We start from the raw sequence: 25469 nt of genomic DNA, 5'->3' as shown, positions 1-25469 counted from the left end.
GCCACAATACCAGACCCTGGCAGCCTGAAGTATAGAGGAATAGCAGGCAGTGCTGTAAAAATGGCAATGACCTTCTTCAGCCCATCAATGATTTCTCTGTGACCTCACATTCTCTCTATCCCTGCTAAAGCACCCACATTGGCTTATGCTCTGCCACTCTCTCTTCTGCCTACAATATTTTACCTGATCTTCTCTACCTTCTCACACCTCACCCCACTAACCTTGCAGAGTTTCTTTGCTCTGCCTGCTCACTCAGCTCAGGGCACCTCACCATCTTTCACCCACCTGCAACAGCACTATAGCCATGCCCTCACTCAATTCCTTCCTTTCTCTCACTGCAAGAGAAGGCAGCCCATAATAAGGCAGAGAATTCGGTGAGTAGAAGGTGCCTGAGATTTGTTGTCTTATCCTCTAGGAGTACTAGAATCACTCCTGTGCGGGTGCTGAGACATCTGTGTCCAATAAACAAGGAAGTGCCACTCTTCATTCCACTGCAACCCTCTAATTTCTCCCACTGTTGCGGTTATTCACTGCACACCACTTCTAGCCACTGGCTGAGACGCCTCCTCTCAATACAGCTACCAGCAAGACTACACGTCTGTTACATTTCAAGAAGGATAGGAAGCCAATGAGGCCAAAAAACAGCGGGAGCTTTATTACACAAAGTGTTCACTCTGCTGGTAGCAAGGTTAGACTGAGTTGTTTCCCTCCATGTTAGTTGATGTGATCACTTACACAAATACACAATTTATCAGCATTTACAGCAATGAAAAAGTTTACAATAATTACAATCATCTAGGAAACAGTTTACAGAAATGGAAAGAATCATTTACCACTTCATGGTCCTTTGGATTTAGCTACTGCTTGCCAATACTTATTGAAGAGCTATAGCATGATGTATATCAGTACAGGAAGTTAGCGTTGAATGATGTTTACCTCCTTTTCCATCCAACATCTCTAGATTAACTGATCACTACCCAGGGGTTGCTGCCATATAGTTATTCCGTTTTTATAAACCATATCATACTTATTCTGAATGAAGTCAAAAACATATTGCACGACCAATTCTTGTACTTACGACAAACACTGAGTGAGGTTGCCTGCAGCATAGTACGCTTAAAATGTATGATTGTTACAAAAAGACGTGCACAGTTTAAAAACTCAAACTACATTTTGCCTTGGACCATATACACACAAACTTACAAAATTACAAAGTAACAACACTTGTAATGCTGTTAACCTTTGGCACGTTAATCAGCAACATCCTGATCATATTTCTCCTTCAGATTCACTAATGAACAGCTTCTTTACAACAACATCAACAGATAAACCAGGACTCACAGCTTTGATTTTTGGTTGACGTTTCAAACGAAACAGGGGAGGCCTTTTAGGCACATTGGGGACCTCCTCCTACGTCTTGCTACCTTCAGCTGTAAAGTTATTTCTCATTTTTCAGTATTAACGTGTTTTAGCTACTTTATACAGTTCTTTAAATTTGACCTTCTCTTTTCCACTCATTGTCTTTCATCTTTTAGAGTATTTCAAAAGGACCAGGTTTATCAGGGCTTTTCTTTTTGTGTTCTTCACGGCAGGTCTGAACAAAATAAGCAGAAGAGGCCATTTTGGGCCTTAGCTTGTTACGGTCATGTTATGATGTCTTCCACGGGGCTGGCTGCTGGTGCCACATGTTGGGGCTTTTACTTTTGAAGGTGACTTGTGTAGTTCCTTAGCTGCAATGACATGGCCTAAATACTCAAAAGAAGATTTAAAAATTTCCCATTTGCCTTTCCTTATACTTAGGCCACAATCTTCACGTCTATGCAGAGCAGCATCTAAATTTTGGAGACACTGTATAGTGTTTCTCCCCATGACTCAATTATCAACTTAGTAACAATGGATTCCTTCCAATCCACTTGAACTCTGATCCAGGGCACGTTGAAGTAACACAGATGCAGATGTGATTCAAAATGGAATATGCTTGTGTTTAAATAGTCCTTTGTGTTACAATTGCCAAGTATTTCTGTGATTTGGGAACTACATTCACCTGGAGATGGGCTTGACTAAAGTCAATTTTACATAAAAATTGACCCCTGGCTAATCTAACAAATAGGTTATTGATTAAAGGCAAAGGATACTGTTCAGCACACAGTACTGGATGAACCGTCATCTTTTAGGATATTGTTAAATAGGAGATGGTTCAGAAAAGATTCACAAGGGTGTTGCCAGGATTAGAGGGTTTGACTATAAGGATAGGCTGTGACTTTTTTCAGTGGAGTGAAGGAGTTTGGGTTTTACCTTCGAAAAGTTTATAAAATCATGAGGGGCATAGCTAAGGTGAAAGCCAAGGTCTTTTCCCCAGAGTGGGTAAGTTCAAAACCAGGGGGAATATTCTTAAGGTGCAAGGAGTGAGATTTGAAAGAAACCTGAGGGGTAACATTTTCACACAGGGTGGTTTGTGTATGGAATGAGCTGCCAGAGGAAATGGTTAATGCAGATACAGTTATAACATACAATAGATATTTGGACAGGTACATGAACAGGGAAGGTTTATAGGGATGTGGGCCAAATGCAGGCAAGTGGGACTAGTGCAGTTTAGGAAATTGGCTAGCATGAACAAGTTGGACAGAGGGTCTGTTTCTGTGCTGTATCACTCTATGACTCATCATTGCATCAATGCACCAATCCTAATTTCTTCATCATTGTTATGACAGACATGGCCCAATCACTCTCATTTACGGGTTCAAAGACTCCAGTCTTGACTAGCCTCTCTAACTCTGTCTTGACCATTGGTCTGCATAAAGCGCTGATGAGGCCTTGCAGCATTTTTCTGAACTCTCAACCTTAATTTTCAGTTGGTCAGGTATCTTTTCCAAACTGTCCATGTCTGGGCCTGTCCAGACACTAGCATCATGGCGTCACCCAAACATTGCACCAGGGCCAACAGGCTCCACAGGTGAATAGCTCCTTCTACTCCAGCTGTGGAACCACAGACTACATTAAGGTATAGGGGGAGGGAGAGAAAGGAAACAAGTTATGGAGGGCACTTTGGTAGCATAGGTAATAGTGCACTGTATGTTATTTGACACTTTTTAAAACATAAATTGTGCTGTTTTCACATTACATCTGGTTGTTTGTTTCTGTGTGTAGCCTTAATGTAATTGTTTCAGGATGAGGCATTACTTCATGCTGTGCACAATGTTCCATGGATGGAGGTCTGTGCTGAGAGCCTACTGCAGTATCTGGAAGAAACAGGAACAAGTTGAGTGCAGGGCAATGTGTACTACATAGAACATTATAGCGCAGTATAAGCCCTTCAGCCCTCTATGTTGCGCCGACCTGTGAAACCAATCTGAAGCCCATCTAACCTACACTATTCCATTCTCATCCATATGTTTATCCAATGACCATTTAAATGCCGTTAAAGTTGGCGAGTCTACTACTGTTGCAGGCAGGCCATTCCACGCCCTTACTACTCTCTGAGTAAAGAACCTACCTCTGTCATCAGTCCTATATCTATCACCCCTCAATTTAAAGCTATGTCCCCTCATTCTAGCCGTCACCATCCGAGGAAAAAGGATCTCATTGTCCACCCCATCTAATCCTCTGATCATTTTGTATGTCTCTATTAATTCACCTCTTAACCTTCTTCTCTCTAACGAAAACAGCCCCAAATCCCTCAGCCTTTCCTCATAAGACCTTCCCTCCATACCAGGCAACATCCTAGTGAATCTCCACTGCACCCTTTCCAATGCTTCCACATCCTTCCCGTAATGCAGTGACCAGAACTGTACGCTATACTCCAAGTGCAGCCGTACCAGAGTTTTGTACAGCTGCAGCATGACCTCATGGCTCCGAAACTCAATCCCTCTACCAATAAAACCTAACACACTGTACACCGCCTTAATAACCCTGTCAACCTGGGCGGCAACTTTCAGAGATCTACGCACATGGACATCGAGATCTCTCTGCTTGTCCACACTACCAAGAATCTTACCATTAGCCCTGTACTCTACCTGTTACTCTTTCCAAAGTGAAATACTGACACCATTTGCCCTCCTTCTACAACACCACTATTCTTTCACTGTCTCTATTTCCAGGAATGATGGTGAGAATGAGTTGGTCAGTAATGCCTGAGGGAGAGAAGTACAGCACATACATGGGACAATGCAATCAGATGGCCAGGGATTAGAGACTATGCAGATTTGTGTCCTGCACAATGCTTCAGGGTGTCTGCGGTGTTTTTTCCCTTGAAATACCCTAATGTAATAATATAGGTCCTGCAGCCAGCCCCCTCTCAGGTTAAGTCACTTGCCTCTTTCACTCTGAGTGTGGTCACAGCCATTTTTCTTCCCCTTTTGCACACTCTTGATCTCCAGCATGATGGAAGATAATAGCGAGTGCTCCTTGGCCAGTGGTCCAGCTGCATCTGAGCATGTTGGTGAGCTCCCAAACATCCACATTTTCTTCCAGGTAGCCCATCCCTTATACCTTGTAGGCTTAACACCTCTTCAGGACTCCATTCAAACATAAGCCTGCATCCTTCCCAGCCAGTCCTGGCATATGAGGTTATTATGCCAATTGTGGTCATAAACAATTACCTCCATTGAAGCCAGGGCTCTGCCTTCTCATCCCTCTTTGCCATATCTGCCACCCTTGTAGATTCACAACTGTCATCCCTCCTTTCACTACCCAGCCTCGCAACACCCAGTCCTGTAAAATAAATGACCGCGGCTCCTTCTCTTGATAGCCACTCCCTTAGATTCTGTGGCCAGGCCTGGTGGACTGACCATGGCCTACTCCCTTGAGCAACCCAATCAGAGAGTCCCAGAAAAGAAAAGCCCAGACCCCTGACTGGTGCTAATACATTTATCTGACAATGTTACTCTTACCTAACTACTATGGAGCCACAGGGCTGACCATCACTGACTCCCTGGTGTGAGATACAGATTGCCTGATTGGATATCTAACTGTTGCTATAAAACCGTAAGATATAGGAGCAGAATTATTCCATTCAGTATATCGAGTCTGTCATTCATAGATGGCTGATGTGTTTCTCAACCCCATTCTCCTGTCTTCCTCCTGTAACCCAATCAAGAACCTATCTCTGCCTTAAATATATTCAATGACCTGGACTCCACAGCCCTCTGGCAATGAGTTCCACAGATTCACCACCTTATATTTGAAGAAATTTCTCATCATCTCAATAATAAAGGGCCGTTCCTTCACTCTGAGACTGTGCCCTTGGGCCCTATTAGTGGAAACATCTTCTCCACATCACACTACCTAGGGCTGTCAATATTCTACAAGTTTCAAACAGATCTTCACTCATTCAAACCTCCATTGTACACAGATCCAGAGTCCTTAACTGCTCCTCCTGTGACAAGTCCTTTATCTCTGGAATCATTCTTGTGAATGTCCTCTGGACTACCTCCACTGTCAGTGCATCCTTCCTTAGATATGCGTCCCAACATGCTCACAATATTCTAAATGCGCTCTCACCAGAGCCTTATACGGGCTCAGCAGTAAATATTTGTTTTTGTACCCTAGCTCGCTTGAAATGAGCGCTGATATTGCATTTATCTTTCTAACTGCCATCTGAATCTGTATGTTAACCTTAACAGAATCCTGAACTAGAACGCCCAAGTCCCTTCATGCTTCAGATTTCCAAAGCCTTTCCCTGTTTAGAAAGTAGTCTATATCTCTATTCTTTCTGCCAAATCATATTCTATCTGCCACTTCTTTGCCCACACTCTCAGCTGCCTAAGTCCTACTGCAGCCTTCCCGCTTCCTCAACATTACACATCCCTCTAGTTATTTTTGTGTCATTTGCAACTTAGAAGCATTGCCCTCAGTTCCTTTCTCCTGATTGTTAATGTATAATGTGGATAGTTATGGTCCTAACACTAACGCCTTCAGAACTCTATCAGCTGCCATCCTGAAAAAGATGTCTCTATCCCTACTCTTTGCCTTCTGCCAGTTAGCCAATCCTCTATCCATGCCAGTATCTTTCCCCTAACACCATGGGCTGCTATCTTCTTAAGATGCCTCCTATGAGGCGCCTTCAAAGGCTTTCTGGAAACCCAATTAAATCATGTCCATTGGCTTTCCTTTACCTAACTTGCTCTTTATCAAGCTTGCTCTTTATCCCCTCTAAGAATACAAACAAATTTGTCAGTTATGTCCTCTCCTTGATGAAGTTTTGCTGACTCCAGCTCTATGTTATCATGCACTTCCAAGGGTTGGGGTTTGAGCTGTAGGGAGAGGCTGAATAGGCTGGGGCTATTTTCCCTGGAGCATCAGAGGCTCGGTGGTGACCTTGAAGAAGTTATATAAAATTGTGAGGGTACAGGGTAAAGGGAATAGATTTAAGGGGAGAAGGAAAAATTTAAAAGGGACCTAAGGAGTAACATTTTCATTTGGTATGGAATGAGCTGCCAGTGGAAGCAGTGGAGACAGGTATAATTATAATATTTAAAAGGCATCTGAATGGGTTTATGAAGAGGAAAGGTTTAGTGGGATGTGGTCCAAATATGGCAATTGGAACTAGATTAGTTTAGGATATCTGGTTGGCATGGATGAGTTGGACTGAAGAATCTGCTTCTGTGCTGTATATCTCTATGACTCTCACCCTTAATAACTGACTCTAAAAATCTTAGCAACGACTGAGGTCAAACAACTGGCAAATAGTTTCTTGACTTCTGCCTTATTCTCTTCTTAAACAGAGGTGTTATGTTCAAAAGCAAAGTTGCTGGAAAAACTCAACAGGTCTGGCAGAATCTGTGAAGGAGAAAACAGAGCTACCGTTGCGGGTTTGGTGACCCTTCCACAGAACTCAAAACTCTCTCTTTGGCTTTTATTTAGAGGTGTTCTGTTAGTCATTTTCTAGTCCTCTGGGACCGTCCTTGACTCCAGTGATTCCTGAATCCTGAATTCCAGTCAGCATTGTCAGAAAGGTAGGGAGTAAATGATAGGATAAGCCCAAATAGAGAGACAGAGAGAGACAGTTGGACAGACAAAGGAGTTGCTAATGATCAGGCTGGGAGGGTGAATAGTTGTTAACTATTGTTAAAAATAATAACAATAGTTGTCACCCTCCCAGCCTGATCGTTAGCAACTCCTTTGTCTGCCCAAGATAACAAAGCGTGGAGCTGGATGAACACACCAGGCCATGTAGCATCTTGGATGTTATCTTGGATTCTCCAGCATCTGCAGTTCCCATTATCCCTTTGTCTGTCCAACTGTCTTTCTCTCTCATTGGGCTCTATCCTATTGTTTACTCCCTACCGCACCCACCTCCCTTTCTTCTGCATATAAACTGATGTTTTCCTAGCCAACATCAGTTTTGAGGAAGGGTCACCGGACTCAAAACGTGAACTCTATTTTCTCCTCCACAGATGCTGCCAGACCTGCTGAGCTTTTCCGGGAACTTTGTTTTTGTTCCTGATTTACAGCATCCGCAGTTCTTTTGGTTTTTATTTAGTATTGAATAGGTTGTTTGCTCTTAAAGTGGAGTAGGCACCAAGGTCAGATGCAATGGATACACTATTTTGATGGAACTGTGAGTGGAAATTATGCAGACACTTGCAATTATTTTTGAGCATTCCCTAAACTCAAGTTGGTGCCTGGGGAATGGAGAATTGCAAATGTGACATCAATAATCAAAAAAATTAAGTCTAGCACTACACATTTAATTTGCAAATTAATTGAGGTTAACTAATGTTGAATTTTTAAATGGAAGCTCATAGTCGACTACCTGACTGGGTTTTTTGTCAAGTGTGAACATCACATCTTTTTATTCCCTTTAGTTTTGAACTAGAGATTGCAAAAGGAGCATACTGCTTCACACCATGGAGACTCTTTCGAGATGAGTTTTAAAAATCATGTTTACAGCAGCACACAGAGTTGTCTACAGTGTAACAGCGAAAGCAAAAGCAGCAAGTGGGAGCCAGTGGGTTCTTAACATAAGGAAAGCTGGCAATAATGTTCTGATTTGTTACTGTCCTGGTGACCATGCCTTGTGTGAGTGCAGTACAGAAGCATCCAGCCTGCAAAGTTAAAGCATCCAAAAAAATCTCACTCTCTCCTGTGTTTGTCTGAGTTTGTCAGATTAATTAGGGGCTTTGTATATTTTGACTAAATTTTTTTTAACATTTGTGATCGTTTTAAAAGTAATAGGGCTTGATTTCCAGTGGACTACCCCAGTGAGTTGTAGCAAAAGATAACTGAGGCTTGCTGAGAGCAATGTTGTTGATGCGGTTGAAATACGTGGATGTCTAGAAGGCATTTGATACAATGCCACACATCAGGCTTGTAAACAAACTTAGAGTTCATGGAATAAAAGGGTCAGAAGCAACGTGAGTTCAGAATTGGCTAAGTGAAATGAAACGGAGAGTAATGGCCTATGGATGCTTTCTGTGCTGAGGGAAGGTTTAGATTGGAATTTCCCAGAGGTCAGTGTTGGGACTATTACTTTTTCCGATGCATAATCATGATCTAGACCTTGGTGTCCAGGCGACAATATCAACATTTGCAGATGGTATGAAACTTGGAAGCATTATAAACTCCGAAGACGATATATAGAATTTCAATAGGACATTGGCAAGTTGCTGAACTGCGAGGATCGGTGACAGATGAAGTTCAGTGAAGAGAAATTTGAAGTGATTAATTTTGATGCAAAAACATGGGGAGATATTATAACACAAAGGGCCTAGCTCTGCAGGGACTGCAGGACCAGTGGAACTTGGCTGCTTATGTACTCTAACAGGGCAAGTTGAGAGAATAATTAATAAAACATCCAGCATCTTAGTCTTCATTAATAGGGACAAAGAGTACAAAAATAAGGTTGTTATGTTGAACATGTACAAGACACTAGTCAGCCTCAGCTGGGGTTTTGCATTCAGTTCTGGGCATTGGAAACAGTGCAGAAGAGGTTTATGGGAATCGTTCCAGGAATGAGGAATTTCAGCAATGAAGACAGATTGGAGAGGTTGAGACTGTTTTCCTTGGAGAAAAGAAGGCTGACAGAACATCTGATTGCAGTATTAAAAGTCCTGAGAGGTCCAGACACAGTAAATAGGGAAAAAATGTGCACACTTCTGAAAAGATTAAGAATGAGGGAAAGATTTGAAGTAAATAGAGAATGAAACTAAAATGAAATGAGGAGAAAGCTTTTTCATGGAATGAATAGTTAGAATCTGGAATGCATTGCCTCAGAGTGAGGTGGAGCAGGCTCAATCAAGGCATTTAAAAGGGATAGACAGTTATTTGAAAAGAAATAAAGTGTAAAGTTATGTGCAAAGGGAAGGAGGGTGGTCTTAACCTGCTAATTTGGAGAGCCAGCATAGACATGGTGGGTCAAATAGCCTCCTTTTGTGCTGAGTTATTTCTGCGTTTTCTGTGGTAATCCATAGGAATCCAATGCTTTCCAAAAACAAAAAATTGGGAACATGAAATTGGATCTTAACCTCATCAGACACCACAGCAATTGGGAAAACACAAGGAATGTGATTCAATAAACAAACATTTAACTTAAATGGACTTTGATTTATCTTGGCAGTGTTTTTAAATTAATGCATTGAATCTTGTACGTTTACAACACAGAAGGGGCCATTTGGCATGTCATATCTGTCCTGGCTATATACTACAGCAATTCTAAACTAATCCTACTGTCTTGCTATTTCACCACAGTGTTTAATTTTCCTCTGTTTCAAATAGTCGTACAGGATTCCATTTGAAAGAAGCAATTGATCCTGCTACAACCATTCCACAATCTAACAAATTATTATGAAATTTCTCCCAGCCTGTTTTCATTTTCGTAATGATTTTAATTAATAACCCCCACTGTTGATCCCCTAAAGAGATAACATAATCTTTACCTATTCACTACCAAATTTCTAAAACCTTTCAAAATCAACTCCTGGCTTTTCCTGCTCTATTAAAAATAGAGGTCCAAGTCTATCCTCATACAGAAAAATGCATATTTCTTGGTGAATTTATGGCTTTAAAACCCTTTGATATTGGTCACTCAATTTTCATAAGGTAATTGGCTGGCACTTGAATGGACATTATTTAACTACACTCATAGCTCGTTATCCACATCCTTTTACATTTTCCAATATCTGTATTCTTCCAGTCTGTATCTCCCATAATGAATTGCGTAATGCTTAACTAAGGATAATATTAGATCCAATGAGGAGACACAAAATTGCGAGAAAAAGCAGTAAGGCTGAGAATTGGGAACATTTTGGAATTGAGCAAAAGAGGGCAAAAGTTTGATTAAGGGGGGGGGAAAATAGAGTATGACAGTAAAATTGCAGGGAGTATAAAAGCTGACTAAAAGCTTCCAAATGTCTGGGAAGAGAAAAAAATAGTAAAGAGAAATGTAAGTCCCTTATAATTAGAAGCAGGGGAAATTATAATTGGGATCAAAGAAAACAGCAGAATAATTGAACATATATTTTAGTTCTGACTTCACAAAAGAAGGCACAAATAACCTCCCAGAGATGTTAGGGAACCAAGAGTGTAGTGAGATGGTGGAATTGAAGGAAATCAGAATCGTTAAGAAAATAATACTATGGAAATTAATGGTGTTAAAAGCTGACAAGTCATAGGAGTCTGATAATCTACATCCCAAAGTAAGTGGAAATAATGAAGGCATTGGTAGTCATCTTCCATATTTCTTTAGACTCTGGAGCAGTTCCTATAGTTTGGAGTGTGGCAAACACAACCCCACTATCTTAAACAGAAAGGAGAGAAAAACATGATTACAGACCAGTTAGCCTAATATTACTAAAGGGAAAAATTTATAGAGTCTATAATAAAATATACAACATGAACACTTGGAAACATTAACAGGATTAGACAAAGCAAACATGAGTTTATAAAAGGCAAATCATGTTTATCAAATCTACTGGAGTTTTTTTGAGGATGTAAATAGTAAAGATAAGAGAGAACTAGTACATGTGTTACATTTGGATCTTCACAAGACTTTTGATAAAGGTTGCTCATAAGAGGTTACTGGACAAAATTATAGCTCACAGGATTGGGGATAATTTATTGGCATGACTTGAGAACTGGTTGACAGCCAGGAAATATCAAGAATACATGTATCTCTTTCTGAGTGGCAGGCAGTGACTCGTGGAATACTGCATGGATCAGTACTTTGGCTTCAGCTGTTTGTGATGTATATAAGTGACCTGGATAAGGGAACGAAATGCAACATTTTCAAGATAACAAAGTGTGGAGCTGGATGAACACAGCAGGCTAAGCAGCACCTAGGAGCACAAAAGCTGATGTTTCGGGCCTAGACCCTTCATCACCACTAAAGACATTTATCCCACCCCACCTTTGTCTGGCTTCCGAAGAGACCACTCTCTCCGTGATCCCCTTGTCTGCTCCACACTCCCCTCCAACCCCACCACACCCGGCACTTTCCCCTGCAACCGCGGGAAGTGCTACACCTACCCCCACACCACCTCCCTCACCCTCATCCCAGGCCCCAAGAAGACTTTCCATATCAAGCAGATGTTCACCTGCACATCTGCCAATGTGGTATACTGCATCCGCTGTACACAGTGTGGCTTCCTCTACATTGGGGAAGCCAAGCGGAGGCTTGGGGACTGCTTTGCAGAACACCTATGCTTGGTTCGCAGTAAACAACTGCGCCTCCCAGTCGCAAACCATTTCAACTCCCCCTCCCATTCCTTAGACAACAAGTCCATCCTGGGCCTTCTGCAGTACCATAATGATGCCACCCGTAGGTTGCAAGATCAGCAACTCATATTCCATTTGGGAGCCCTGCAGCCCAATGGTATCAATGTGGATTTCACCAGCTTCAAAATCTCCCCTCCCCCCAATGCAACCCAAAACCAGCCCAGCTCGTCCCTGTCTCCCTAACCTGTTCTTCCTCTCACCTATCCCCTTCCTCCCACCTCAAGCTGCACCTCCATTTCCTACCTACTAACCTCATCCCGCCCCCTTGACCTGTCCGTCCTCCCCGGACTGCCCTATCCCCGCTCTACATCCCCACCTATACTCTCCTCTCCACCTATCTTCTCCTCTATCCTTCTTCAGTCTGCCTCCCCCTCTCCCTATTTATTTCAGAATCCTCTCCCCACCCCCCTTTTCTGATGAAGGGTCCAGGCCCGAAACGTCAGCTTCTGTGCTCCTAAGATGCTGCTTGGCCTGCTGTGTTCATCCAGCCCCACACTGTTGTCTCGGATTCTCCAGCATCTGCAGTTCCCATTATCTCTGAGCAACATTTTCAAGTTTGCTGATGATGCAAAACTACATAGGATTGTGAGTTGTGAGCAGCGTTTTCTCCAGTTTTCTTTCTGGTTGCACAGGCTTCTAAACTGGAACTGCAAGTTAATGCCACATTTGGCATGCTGACATTGACTACCTTGTGCATTGCTACACTGCTCAGAGGGAATATTGGTTGTGATAAGGCTTCAAGGTGATTGAGAGAGGGAAAACACTTAGGAGATGCAATACAACATGTCTAAATGAAATTACACACTTCGGTGTAAAAACACAGAAAGAAAATCTTTTATTTAAGTGTGATATACTATGGGGTGTACAAAGGGATAGTAGGTCCACATACAGCAATCAATGAAGTTTGATAGGCATGATGCTGCAAGCAAGCAGGAAGGCAAATGATATATTGGCTTTTATTCCAAGAAAATTTGAGTCCAGAAGGGAGGATGTCCTATTGTATTTATACAGTGCCTTGGTAAGACCACATCTGGTATATTGTGTAAAAATTTAAAATCTTCGTACAGGAAAGGATATACTTGTCATAGAGGGGTTGCAGCAGAGGTTCACTCAGCTGATACTTAGGTTCACAAGACAGTCCCAAGAGGAGAGATTCATTTGATTGGGCCTGTATACACAAGAGTTTAGAAGGTTAAGGGAGATGGTGGGGGTAGGGGTGTGCAGTGGGGAGCAGGGAGGGAATCAGATCTAGTTTTAGATATTGGAAATTCTAACAGGGCTGGGGAAGGATGTTTTCAAAACCAAGGCAAAAGTTGCAGGAAAAGCTCAGCAGGTCTGGCAGCATATGTGAAGAGAAATCAAATTTAATATTTTGGGTCTGGTGACCCTTCCTTAGGATATTTTCCCTGGCTGGGGAATCTGAAGCAAGGGGGTCACAGTCTCAAGATATGGTACAGGCCACTTATGGCTGAAATGGGGAAAGGTTTCTCTACTGAAAATGTAGGGAACCTGTGGAATTCTCTACCATGAAGACTTTGGAAGCCAAATCACTGAATGTATTCAAAAAAGAGAAGTTTTTAAGTTTTAAAGGCATAAGGATCATGTTGTGGACATAGGAATATGGAATTGAGATAAAGGTCAGCAATAATCATTTTAAATGGTGATGTAGGCCCAAAGGGTTGAATAGCCAGTTCCTGCTGTTAGTTTCTATGTTTCTACACTCAAAATAAATTGTGCATATCTTCCCATTCTCCCAATCTTCCAATGTCTTTTTGAAGTATTTTTACTTCTTCTCACAATTTGGTAACCCATTTGTCTCATGAGAAAATTTTGAAGATATTGTTCCTGATACTTGTGATGTGCAGGTGCCAATGTTGGATTGGGTTGGACAAGATCAAAAATCACACAACACCAACAGGTTATTTGAAAACACCAGCTTTTGCAGCATTGCTCCTTCCGCAGGTGTAGTGAGAGAGGAGGTAGCAAGATACAGAATTTATAAATAAAAGATCAAAAGAAAATACAACTGATGCAGAGATAGTGGGAACTGCTGATGCTGGAGAATCTGAGATAACAAGATGTAGAGGTGGATGAACACAGCAGGCCAAGCAGACCTGAAACGTCAGCTTTCCTGCTCTTTTGATGTTGCTTGGCCCGCTGTGTTCATCCAGCTCTACACCTTGTTATCTCATACAACTGATGCAAATGCATTGAATAAATCAAAAAGGCTGGCTGACTCCCTCCTGCCAAATCTTTAATCAGTTAGAAAGGAGATGCAGGTTTTGATTGATTAAAATGCAAATCTCAGTATTTCTCTCAACTCACTGTCCTAAAATAAGTAAAGGCTTTATCAGTGCATACAAGAGGTAATATCTTAAGTCAGACATCTCAGGTAACACCACCCACCACGTGCATGGCAGATACTCATGGTGACTGGGCCAATGTTGTCTATCTCATACGCTGCAGGCAACAATGCCCCAGGACACAGTATATTGGCAAAACCATTCAGATGCTATGACAATGGATGAATGGACTCTGCACAACAATTGCCAGACAGGAATGTTACGTCTCACTGCCAGAACACTTCTGTGGTCAAGGACATTTGGACTCGGATCTTTGGGTAAACATCCCCCAAGACAGGCTTTGAGATACACGACAACGCAAAGTTGATGAGCAGAAGCTGATAGCCAAGTTTGGTACAAATGAGGATGGCCTTGACCATGATTTTGGGTTCATGTTGCTCTACAGGTGACCCCACCACATTATACACTCACGCATGCACACATGAACACAAACACACAAGAACACACGCGTATATACTCCTTCACATACTCACACACTCTCTCTCAAACATACACGCGTCACACACACACACACGTGCACACATACATACACACATGTGCACACATACATATAAATCTATGGGGTGAATTTGCATTTGCAGATATGTTCTATTTTGTTCAAACAGCACACAATTTGTAGACACAGTCAGCTAATGGGCATTTTATAAATTCCTGCTTTAGAAATATAACCAGTCTAACTCCAGGTTAAAACACATGCAGATTCTAACAAGGCTTCACACCTAAAATACACTAATAAAGCCTTTAGTTGTCTCAGGGCAGCAACTTGAAAGAAATTCTATAATTTGCAAATTAATCAATCAACACCTGCATTGCCTTTCTAGCTGATTAAAGTTTTACTAGGAGGGAGTCAGCCAGCCATTTTAAGTTTTATTCAATACATTCACATCAGTTATATGATCTTTTGATCTTTTACTTGTAAAATCAATGTCTTGATGTCTCTCTCAGTAACCTGAAGAAGGGACAATGCTCTGAAAGCTAGTGTTTTCAAGTAAACTTGTTGGACTATAAGCTGGTGTCGTGTGATTCCTGATACTTGAGCAACCTTTATTTGTCTCAAACATTGTCCCCAGCATCAGAGACGTCACATGATACAAAGGTTTCCAAGGCTGATAGTTTGCTTGTTCCTGGCCTGATGCAAGTGACTACAAACTCTAGCAGGATCAGGTGTCAAGGTTGTCTATGAGTGCATTTTGGTACTTAATGTCGAGATGCAATCACCAACTTCCGTCTTCCATTGCCAAGGCTAAGTGTAAATGGCTTTGGAATAATTTTAAAATGCCAAAATAATGTATACAGGGAAAGGAATATCACATCTTGTTTGACAGCCTTATAAATAGTTTGCATTCCTGTAAGATTGTGTATTTTGGTTTTTTAGTTTACATTCACCTTTCATGATTAAAATGATCTGTAATTTGACTTTTTTCCTCCTATATACCTCACTTCAGCTCTTCTAAACCTGTTGTGATCTTCACATTACCACCATCCAATGTTTTAGTTACAGGTGGCTGAGACCAATGGTCCTCTCCTCTTCATCTCCCCTGCTCCTTCCCTATCTGTGTTGTTCCTGTCCGACAATTATGGCTGGAAAATGGCTGGCTCTCTACTCTTAACGCATTCTAAACCCCAGTGACATTCTTGGAATCTGTTTACCACTGGGTCCTGTCCATTTTGCTCTATTCCCAGCCAGGACTGAGGAAATGACTCTGAATCCTATAATATTTCAAAAGAACGAGGAACCAATTTTCAGGGCTCTGGCTTGATTATGTAGCTGTTAAGGAAAGTCATCTTCCATTTAAACATCTATGTCTGTGTCATTGCATGTGCATGCACATAGGTACATGGACCCATGATTACACATAAATGTGCACACTGATGCACAGGTACATACATATGCGTACACATTTTTAAGTTTGAAATTAATTGAGAATTCTTCCTGATTCCTCCTATGAAAAAAAATTGCAATAGTATTGATATGTGCCAGTGAAATTTGCAGCTGTCACTTTTGTTAGGATAATGTGAGGGAGAAGGGATATTGCGAAACAAACTCCTGTGCTGCCACATACCTGTTGTTTTGGAACAGCCTTTGACATCCAGCAGTGACTGTCACACATCTGCCTAACATGCAGCAGCTTCATCAGGCCGTGCTGAAACTCTGCCCTCACTATGGAAGACAGAATAGATGAATAGTGCAGTGATTTCTATATTTTAAAGGGAAATACAATGCATTCAGGAAACTTTAGATTAAATAGTGTCAGGATCAAAAAAGATAATGGAATCTATACTCCAAGGAGTAACTGCAAAATGTCAAAGAATTGAAATTCTGCCAGAAAAATGGGAGTTGGTTTCAAAATGAAGGACATGTTTAATTTACAATAATTGTATTCCATAAAGAAATGATGGAAATGTCACACATTGGTGATGCAGTAGGTGTAATATATTGGGAATTTTTAAAGGCTTTTGACAAGATATAGCATAGTTAAGTCATTACTAAAGACAGGAAATGTGGAGTGAAATGGCAACTGGCTGCTAAAGCAAACTGGGAAGAAAACTGAGAGTAGGGATAAATGAAGATGCATCAAAATATTGGAAACTGTTCAAGTAAATCAGCTTTGGGATCACAATTGTTCATCATTTATATGGAAAGTTTGAGGTCAGAGGTTCAACTGAAAAATTTGTTAAATAATGTGGAAATAAGTGATTTATGGTATCAGCAGCTTGTAATGAGGCATGCTGCAAAATATAGGAATGGAGTAATAAACTTGCAGAATAGTTACATAATTAACAGACTTCAATATAGATAAATGTGGGGGATACATTTATGATTCAAGATACTGGTAATGCTGGTCAAGTCAGCTCCTAGAGTGAATAGCTTCAGAGAGAATAATCTTAATTTTTGTAGTCATTTACCATGGTGCTTAGTCACTGAATCTATCCACACAAGGCTGATAAACTTGTGTTCTTTTGCTAAACAATATTATTTCATAAAAGAAATAAAGTTGTATGTAAAATGGTTTCAGACAGAGCTTAATATAAACAAATATAAAGTTTCAAGGATTTTTCCCAGCAATATCTTTTATAGATACACAATCCCAATGAAGTTTCACCGTATCGTAACTCTGACGTTTATTTAACTGATTATTTCTAGTTTTGATGGACTAGGACTTCTTTCCAATTCTGGTAACTGGGATTGCTTTACAGTTCTGATAGCTTGAAAACATCTATACAAATTGTCACAGTTTGGTGATTTTACTAATTAACAAATCCTTACTTGATACAAACTGTTCTTCTGAACGGAAAACCTGGCTCTTCTGATCAGAACTCAAACTACTAGTAGTCCCTGTTACTCTGTATGTCGAGAGAAGTTCAACTTTGAAAACAATTAATCAATTACACCATAGGTCTATAACTCAAATCACATGCTTTCCTGGAAATTATGCGGTTAGTTCTCTGTTCCAAATGGCTTTCTGACTTCTTAAACTATATTCTTAAATGATAGCTATAATGTATCACAGAGAATAAATCAAGAGATAATGAGGGCATGTAAAACGGCAGTATATTAATCATGGCTGACTTTAATATTCATGTAGACAGAGAAATTGATTTGGCAAGAAGGAATTTCTAAGCATACTTAGGGTAGATTCCTAAAACAATATATTGTGGATTTAGCCAGAGATCAGGCTACTTTGGATTTAACAATGTGGAATGAGACAGGTTTAACACGTGTTTTCAAAGTAAAAGGTTCGAAGGAAGAAGTGACCACATTATGCTGGAATTGAGCATTCAGCTGAGAGTAAGAACCTGGGTCAGAAACAAGTGTGCTAAACCTAAGTAGAGGTAATTATAAAGGAATTGAGTGTTGACTTAACTAGAGAGGGCTGAGGAAGTAGTTCAGCAAAAGAAGATGGTTGATGAACAGTGGCAGATGTTTATGAAAGTAGTTTATGACTCAACAATGATATATCCCCCATGAGGAAGGAGGATTCTAGGAAGGAGAAAAAATGGCCTGACTAACCCAGGACATTAAGGATAGTGTCATATTGAAAGAGGGAGCATTCAATGTGGCTAAGATTAGATTCTGGAAAAGCTCTCAATGATTGGAAATGTTTTAAAAATGAACAAAAGAGAACAAAGAAGAAAGTGATTAAGGAGAAATTAAGCCATGATAGTAAATTAGCATGTAATGTAAAAAAGGAAGTAAGAGCTTTTCCAAATTTATTAAAAGGAATGGAGAGACCAAAGAGAACATAATTCTCTTAGGAAATAATAATGGGGAATCAGGAAATGGCTTTGGAGTTGAATAAATACTTTCTGTCAGTCTTCATGATAGAGGGCATTAATAGTATATCAAAATTACTAAATAAAGGGGGGAAAATTGAGAGGAAATACATACAATAACTAGTATGAGGGAAGTGCAAGGATTAAAGGTTGATATGTCCCCTGGACCTGTTGAGTTGCATCCTAGGATATGAAAGGAAGTAGCTGCAGAGATGGTAGATGCACTATTAACAATTTTCCAAGAATCCTTAGACTCTGAAAGAGTCCCAGAAGATTGGAAAGCTGCCAATGTAAAGGCCTTATTCAAAAAAGGAGAGAGACAAATAATTGTTTGCAGTAGGCCAGTTAGTTTAACATCTGCCATTGGTAAAATATTATGTCTACTATAAAGGACGTAATACCAGATTATTTAGGAATACTTAGTATAATGAAGCAGAATCAGCATAGCTTCATGAAAGGGAAGTCATGTCTAACAAATATATTCAACTACTTTGATGTGTTAACAACAGTTTAGATAAACGGGAACCAGTAGATGTCATATAGTTGAATTTTCAGAAGGTGTTCCATAAGGTATGTCACTCGACATTACTCAATAAGAGTCCATGATGTAGTGGGTCATACATTAGCACAAATGGTGGATTGGCTAACTAATGAAAGATGCAGCATTGAGGTAAAGAGGGTATTTTCAGGACTGGTGGATTGTCACAGGTATCAATGCTGAGACCACCATTATTTATATTATCTATCACTGACTTGGATGAGAAAGGTTGATGCAACATTGCCAGTTTTGAGGTTGACTCAAGTAAGTGGGAAGGTAAGTAGTGAGGATTACACAAAGTGTGTTCAGAGCGAATGGACAAAAACTTGACAGTTGGCATACAATGTAGGAATATGTGAAGTCATGCACTTTGGTTGGAACAAATAGACAATCTAAATGTTAATTAAATGAAGAAAGACTGCAGAAAGCTGTAGCACAGTGTGATTATGGGTCCTTGTGGGTGAATCACAAAAAAAAATAGCACTCAAGTTCTGCAGATAATACAGAAGCCAAGTGGGGTACTAGCCTTCATTTCTAAGACAATGGAATATAAAAAGAGGGAAGTTTTGCTCAAACTATACAATGAACAGTCAGACCACACCCTGAATACTGTGAACAGTATTTGTTCCCTTGTCTAAGGAAAGATATGTCAGCATTGAGGGCCATTCACAGAAGCTTCACTTGATTGATGCAGGGTATGGAGGGATTTTCTTATGTGGAGATGTTGTATTGGTCAGGCCAGTATTCAGTGGTGTTTAGAAGACTAAGGAGGAATTTATTCTTTCAGAAGATTGTGAATCTGTAGAAGTTAGGGCTGAGACGGTCAGACTTTTAATCAATAAGGGAATCAAGGCTTATGGGGAAAAGGCAAGAAAGTGCAGATTAGAATAATCAAATCAGCAATCCATTGGATGGTGGAGCAGACTTTATGGGCTGAATGGACCATTCTACGTCTTATGGTATTAAGAAAACACAGTTCCATTCACAGAACTGAACCATAAGTCTATCTCATCTCTAAAATCCAAATTCCCAAATGGTTATATAAGCTGATGATAAAATAGGAAGAAAAAGGATGCCACATACTCCAGAAAAAAAAATGTCAAGGTGCAGTAGCGGGGCATCAGAGTCTGCAGGCACAGCTCAGGATACGAATAACATTAAAGAAACAAACAACATGGGTAGAACTCTAATTAGGCAGCACTTGGAGTATTGTGAATAAGTGCTGATCTCCTTAATATACCATAAATATTGAGGCAACTGAAAAGGTGCAGAAAGTATTGTCTGCATTGTTACCTGGACTGGCAACTAAAGGATAAAGAAAGGGAAGGATTGAATAAGTGAGTTTAATTTCTCCAGAACAGACAAAACTGAGATGTTGACTGATAAGAGTTCTCAAGATAATTGAAAGGAATTGTTATCATAGGCATAGAGACAATGACCCAGACCTTCTGAAAGAAAGCATCAACAGGACTTGCTTGTTGGGGCCAGGTGGAAGTTCTGACTCAATTAAGTTTGTGGGAATTGTCCAGGAATTTGAAACTTATCATGAGTGATTACCTAGCATTTGGGACTGTATGGCATAGCCGCCAACACTGAGTTTAGAATCACAGGCTTTGGCATTTACTTGGCTTAATAAGAATCTAGGAAATGTTAATGGAACTAAAACCTACTTTCGTTCCTGGGTAACTACAGTATTGACTACCTCAGCTCACCACTGGCCATCCCCAAATACATGTCCAACCTGGCCCACAGACTGCTGGCCATGTCCTGAACCCCAACCTGATCCTGACTCCCTGCAGATTCCTTACATCCTCATCTTGAAATCAACCTTCATCACATCTACCTGCACCGATACTCTCAAACCTGCAGTACACATAAACAACACTCACTCCCTAGTCCTCTTATATTCTGGACTCATTCCTTACCTGACCTGCCAAGGCAGCCTCCAGATGTTAGCCCAACCAACTCTGTTCCCCCAAACACCACCCTACCTATCTGCCATGCTATCCCTTTACCCACTTACTTCACTCAACACACTCATTCATTAGAAATTATTAAGAAAGATTAGTTGTTAAGATAAATGTGAAAATTAATTGTAGTTAGAATTGTTGGAAATCAATGACAGTAACTCTTAAAACAAAACAGAAAACTATTATACTTCTAGTCAATCAATAAAAATACCATTTACTGCTTTAAAAGAAACAGAAGAACATGAAGTAGTTATATAATATTGTCAGATTGCTAAAGAAATTCCATTGCACTTGTCTTTTGGAGTGAACCAACTGGTGTTTGCTGCTTCCCTGCTGTCGTGTTCTCAGGTCCTCTGGCAGAATTGGTCCATTGGTTTTGGCTTTCTTGAGCTGCGTTGAGGTCTGGACAGCAGGCTGTGATGGAGGCATCAGCGGGGTGGGGGTGGTGGGGGGGGGGTTGCTGCAAAAAAACAATGCAGAGAAGTAAGTGGCAATATTTAATACAATTGTTGTCAAATGAATTTGTTTCAACAGTGATCAGAAAATTTGGGCCAATGTTTTCACTTGTGGAAGACACCAGAGTTAGAAGGTTCACAGAAACAAATAAGCTTCATAAGGCAACTCAGGAGAGACTTCCAAGATAATAAAATGTGAGGCTGGATGAACACAGCAGGCCAAGCAGCATCTCAGGAGCACAAAAGCTGACATTTCGGGCCTAGACCCTTCATCAGAGAGGGGGATGGGGCGAGGGAACTGGAATAAATAGGGAGAGAGGGGGAGGCGGACCGAAGATGGGGAGAAAAGAAGATAGGTGGAAAGGAGAGTATAGGTGGGGAGGTAGGGAGGGGATAGGTCAGTCCAGGGAAGACGGACAGGTCAAGGAGGTGGGATGAGGTTAGTAGGTAGATGGAGGTGCGGCTTGGGGTGGGAGGAAGGGATGGGTGAGAGGAAGAACCGGTTAGGGAGGCAGAGACAGGTTGGACTGGTTTTGGGATGCAGTGGGTGGGGGGGAAGAGCTGGGCTGGTTGTGTGGTGCAGTGGGGGGAGGGGACGAACTGGGCTGGTTTAGGGATGCAGTGGGGGAAGGGGAGATTTTGAAACTGGTGAAGTCCACATTGATACCATATGGCTGCAGGGTTCCCAGGCGGAATATGAGTTGCTGTTCCTGCAACCTTCGGGTGGCATCATTGTGGAACTGCAGGAGGCCCATGATGGACATGTCATCAAGAGAATGGGAGGGGGAGTGGAAATGGTTTGTGACTGGGAGGTGCAGTTGTTTGTTGCGAACTGAGCGGAGGTGTTCTGCAAAGCGGTCTCCAAGCCTCCGCTTGGTTTCCCCAATGTAGAGGAAGCCACACCGGGTACAGTGGATGCAGTTCAATGGTATCAATGTGGACTTGACCAGTTTCAAAATCTCCCCTTCCCCCACTGCATCCCTAAACCAGCCCAGTTCGTCCCCTCCCCCCACTGCACCACACAACCAGCCCAGCTCTTCCCCCCCCCACCCACTGCATCCCAAAACCAGTCCAACCTGTCTCTGCCTCCCTAACCGGTTCTTCCTCTCACCCATCCCTTCCTCCCACCCCAAGCCGCACCCCCATCTACCTACTAACCTCATCCCACCTCCTTGACCTGTCCGTCTTCCCTGGACTGACCTATCCCCTCCCTACCTCCCCACCTATACTCTCTCCACCTATCTTCTTTTCTCCCCATCTTCGGTCCGCCTCCCCCTCTCTCCCTATTTATTCCAGTTCCCTCCCCCCATCCCCCTCTCTGATGAAGGGTCTAGGCCCGAAACGTCAGCTTTTGTGCTCCTGAGATGCTGCTTGGCCTGCTGTGTTCATCCAGCCTCACATTTTATTATCTTGGAATTGTCCAGAATCTGCAGTTCCCATTATCTCAGGAGAGACTTCTTTGCCCAAAGACCTGTTAGAATATGACACACACTGCTGGAGGAGTATTGAGATAATAGCATGAATGCATTTGAGGAAAAGATAGATGAGCAAACAAGGGAAAAATAAACAACCCTGCAGCCTAATGGTATCAATGTGGACTTGACCAGTTTCAAAATCTCCCCTTCCCCCACTGCATCCCTAAACCAGCCCAGTTCGTCCCCTCCCCCCACTGCACCACACAACCAGCCCAGCTCTTCCCCTCCACCCACTGCATCCCAAAACCAGTCCAACCTGTCTCTGCCTCCCTAACCGGTTCTTCCTCTCACCCATCCCTTCCTCCCACCCCAAGCCGCACCCCCATCTACCTACTAACCTCATCCCACCTCCTTGACCTGTCCGTCTTCCCTGGACTGACCTATCCCCTCCCTACCTCCCCACCTATACTCTCTCCACCTATCTTCTTTTGTGGATGGAATTAGATGAAGCATGGTGTGAGAAGGCTCTGAGGAGCACTAAATTTAATATAGGCCATTAGATGGCCTATATTAAATTTAGTTGGCATTAGATAGTGTGACGTGATCAGCAGAAATATTGAACTGGATCTTAAGTTTTTTGGCTAAGCCCGAGTTGCACTGGATTTTTCGGAGGGATTTCTCCTGCAAGGCCTACCAAATTCCCTCACTGCATCTTACTAACTGCACCTTATTAATGATCTACACTGCACCAATGACATTCATTATGTCTGATTCCAGCCCCATCTAAGCATGCACCATTCCCAGAATAACTCACCACTCACTAGCTGGCTCCAAAAAACTCACATTCAACGAAACAAAGAAACAAAAAAACAAAGAAACCTACAGCACAGGAACAGGCCCTTCGGCCCTCCAAGCCTGCGCCGATCAAGATCACCTGTCTAACCTGTCATCTACTTTCTAAGGGTCTGTGTCTATTTGCTCCCTGCCCATCCATGTACCTGCCCAAATATATCTTAAAAGACGCTAATGTGTCTGCGTCTACCATTTCCGCTGGCAACGCGATCCAGGCGCCCACCACCCTCTGTGTAAAGAAATTTCCACGCATATCTCCCTTAAACTTTCCTCCTCTCACTTTGAACTTATGACCCCTAGTAATTGAGTCCCCCACTCTGGGAAAAAGCTTTTTGCTATCCACCCAGTCTATACCCCTCATGATTTTGTAGACCTCAATCAGGTCCCCCCTCAATCTCTGTCTTTCTAATGAAAATAATCCTAATCTATTCAACCTCTCTTCATAGCTAGCACCCTCCATACCAGGCAACATCCTGGTGAACCTCCTCTGCACCCTCTCCAAAGCATCCACATCCTTTTGGTAATGTGGCGACCAGAACTGCACACAGTACTCCAAATGTGACCGAACCAAAGTCCTGTACAACTGCAAGATGGCCTGCCAACTCTTGTACTTAATACCCCACTCGATGAAGGAAAGCATGCCATATGCCTTCTTGACCACCCTATTGACCTGTGTTGTCACCTTCAGGGAACAATGGACCTGAACACCCAGATCTCTCTGTTCATCAATTTTCCCTAGGACTTTTCCATTTACTGTATAGTTTGCCCTTGAATTTGATCTTCCAAAATGCATCACCTCGTATTTGCCCGCATTGAACTCCATCTGCCATTTATCTGCCCAACTCTCCAGCCTATCTATATTCTGCTATAATTTCTGTCAGTCCCCTTCACTATCAACTACTCCTCCAATCTTAGTGTCATCAGCAAACTTGCTGATCAGACCACCTACACCTTCCTCCAGATCATTTACATATATCACAAACAACAGTGGTCCCAGCACAGATCCCTGTGGAACACCACTGGTTACAGGACTCCAATTTGAGAAAATCCCTTATACTACTACCCTCTGTATCCTGTTGTCCAGCCAGTTTTTTATCCATCTAGCTAGCACACCCTGGACCCCATGTGACTTCACTTTCTCCATCAGCCTGCCATGGGGATCCTTATCAAACGCCTTACTGAAGTCTATGTATATGACATCTACAGCCTTTCCCTCATCAATCAACTTTGTCACGTCCTCAAAGAATTCTATTAAGTTTCCCTGTACAAAACCATGTTACCTGTCACTGATGAGCCCATTTTCTTCCAAATGGGAATAGATCCTATCCCTCAGTATCTTCTCCAGTCAGGCTCACCGGTCGATAATTAATCGACCGTAAATTTCAACAAATGAAAGAAAGAGAGGGATGAAACGGTGCTGAGAAGGATAGGAATGAATAAAGTAGGGGACTGAAGGGGTGAGCAGGAGTGCTGAGGGGGTGATCTTGAACATAGCCAAGATGGAATTCAGAGGAAAGAAAGGAGTGAGATTTGTCTTGTTAACTCTAAACTTGAATGAAGGAAGTATTTCAGTGAGGGAAGTAGTGAGTTAAGCCATGATTCTGCAAGAAAGGTCATTCTGGATCATTTCCACTGAGTGGCCTGCCCCCAGCTGCTGGTAGGATGTTGACCATGTGTCTGCTTTCCTACAAAGGTAAAGCCAGATTGTGGAGGACTAGGGCCAGCAGCAAGCTCAGGGGCAGCAGCAGGCCAGCATTGAGTTTGGGGGAGCTTGCAGCTGTACAGTCCCTCAGGATGTGTGGGGAGGTGCAGGAGACCCAGATGTTTGCTGCCCCAACTCTATTTCCTGGGATGAGTGAGGAACAGTATCAATGCAGGCTCCCTGTATC

Source organism: Stegostoma tigrinum, chromosome 17 (genome assembly GCF_030684315.1).
Source record: "Stegostoma tigrinum isolate sSteTig4 chromosome 17, sSteTig4.hap1, whole genome shotgun sequence".
Taxonomy (NCBI): domain Eukaryota; kingdom Metazoa; phylum Chordata; class Chondrichthyes; order Orectolobiformes; family Stegostomatidae; genus Stegostoma; species Stegostoma tigrinum.
The sequence above is the reverse complement of the archived record's forward strand: the minus strand, read 5'-3'. Positions refer to the sequence as shown.